This window comes from Montipora capricornis, chromosome 11 (genome assembly GCF_036669925.1).
Source record: "Montipora capricornis isolate CH-2021 chromosome 11, ASM3666992v2, whole genome shotgun sequence".
Lineage (NCBI taxonomy): Eukaryota > Metazoa > Cnidaria > Anthozoa > Scleractinia > Acroporidae > Montipora > Montipora capricornis.
In genome coordinates, this window is record NC_090893.1 from 12,311,597 (window position 1) to 12,314,096 (window position 2,500).

Genomic DNA, 2,500 nt, shown 5'->3' on the forward strand with positions numbered 1-2,500 from the left:
TTTGGGGATTTCCATGTCTCAGCAAACTTAGTGTGACCACTTGCAAAGTGCACGCCTTGCTCTACTTAGCAATATTTTATATCAAGGCCGGGGAAAAGTGTCGACATAAAAGCAGGTTTGCGAGAGTAATGCTGTCGCCGTAAATCGGCCGTCCGTGGCCCTAAGGACCACACAAGAAATCAAAGACAAATGAAAGAATCTTCATAACACTGCCAAAAAAGAGTTCAGTGGGTTTAAGAATAAGCAAAAGAAGACTGGCGGAGGACCTGTCCCACCAAACCCGTCGGAAGCGACATTAAAAATTATTGAAATGTTTAGCGAGAAGCCGTCCTTCTACGAAAGCCGAGATGGGCCTTCCGACTTCCAACTTCGGACTTCCAACTGCCATCTTCCGACTTCCGACTTCCGACTTCCGACTTCCAACTTCCAACTTTCGACTTCCGAGTTCCGAATCTAGACACCAGGCTTCCTCATTCCCTTCACTGCAAGGCTTTGAAACAAGTAGGTTCGCTGGTGAAAACATTTATTTTTGTGGATATTTGAAATGCAACGAAAGGCGTATTCAAATATACAGACCTACCTTTCACCCTTGCTTTGTTAAGAATTTAGCTGCGTGAAGACAAGGAAAAAAGGAACATTCGTGAATACGTGTAAACACGACAAAACAAACTTTAGAATATGGCGCCGAAATCGGCGCCAAAAAGTCTGCTCCACTTGCGTAAAATCTTAAACCAATCAGCACTTGCTGAAGAATTAAAAGGAGATAGGGTGATTTCGCTGGGTTTTACGGCGAAGGTCAAACAAGCCCTCAAAGGTCTGCTAGTAGGTTAGTGATGTGCACCTTGTAGCCGTCAATTGTGAAATTGCCAACCTCGTCCCCAGGGCCTTCTCCTCTGCGATTTTCAAAATGGCGGCTCGTCTGGAGAAGACCCTGATCAAGGCTGAACTAACACCCTTCCTGATTGGTCCATTCATACGAACAGGCTGATTGGTTTAAATACACCCTAATGGCGGCCGTGGCGATTGTTTGTACGAATTAGGTTTAAGCCTATTTCAAATAACATTTGAAATATACTCTTTTTTCTAATAGTAATGTTGTTTTTCTGGCAGAGGCTCAATATTTTTATTTTTCTGCATATGTTAGGCACCGTAGTATGTTAATTAACTAAGTAAGTAATTAAATAAGTGGTAAATATTTTAATTCATAAGTAAGTACTACTTAATTTATTCGTAGTTTTTAGTTTTAGATTCATGGTATTATAAGTCTTGTAAATATTTCAATTCATAAATATGTACTGATGAGAAAACCGTGTATAAATAAAGTTATTTGATTTGATTTGATTTGATTTGACCGTTCATTATTTATCGGAGGCGGGGGGGGAGGGGGGGGGGGAAAGGGCTGGGTGAAAAATTCCAAAAAAACTCCTTTTTTTTGTCAAGACCCCCCTCACTAAAGGGAAAAAAATTTTAGGTCCCTCTTATTCTGTTGAGGAATTATTTCAATGCACCCCCCCCCCCCCCCCCCCAACTATAAAACACGATTTAACATAATTACTAAATTTAGCATACTGTTAAATAAACACATTTCTCCATGAGCCTGCCACTCTTCCGCTGCGTGTGGTGGTTATTGACTGGGGGTGTAGCTCGCCATCCGATGTGTCATCTGATGATGATGATGATGATGATTCTGATGATGATGAGGATGACGATGACCATATTAAATGATGATGACAATGATGGCGACGATGATGGCAACCATGATGGTGATGACAATTGCGATTAAGATGATGATGAGGTGTAGGAGGAACAAATTAATGAATACATTTTCCAGGAGACTAGACTTTGTATTTATTAACGTAGTTATTACAAATGTTCATATTTACTGTACATATACATCTAGAATGTCACACTTCTCATATGGTTTTCTTTATTTCGCAGAACAGTTCAACCACTTAATAACAAAAAGTTTGTCGGACACACCTTTAAATTCGGCAGCATTTAACTTTTCTGTGCATTTACTGAGCAAACCACCTGATGAAAGAAACGAAGAAGACATACTGGCAATATTGACTAAGATACGACACACAAGTACACTGTTCAAGAATTTAGAGGAAGGTAAAAATTCTGGACAATTTACCATTGAGAAAAACTGAGTAACCAATGAAATGAAGTCCGATTTGCAACCGATCCCGTGATCACGGGAAAACGCTTAAGAGGACGGGGTTATATGGGGCTCCTTTTTGTTGAGTGCTGCGCGAGATTTTATTAAACATTTTACTTCAAGCGCGGGGAAACGTGAAGGAGCCATAATGGCTCTCGGATTGACTGAAACTTTGCCTCGATATTTGAAAAAAGATCTTTGACTTTTAAAGCGATAGTTTTTTGTTTGAAACGTAATTAAAACCTTATCGGTATTCTGTATGCCAGTGTTGCAGGAAAATTAGGGAGTTTAACTCTTTTACGTCTTTTTTGACGACGGCAGCGTCAACGCCAATACCAC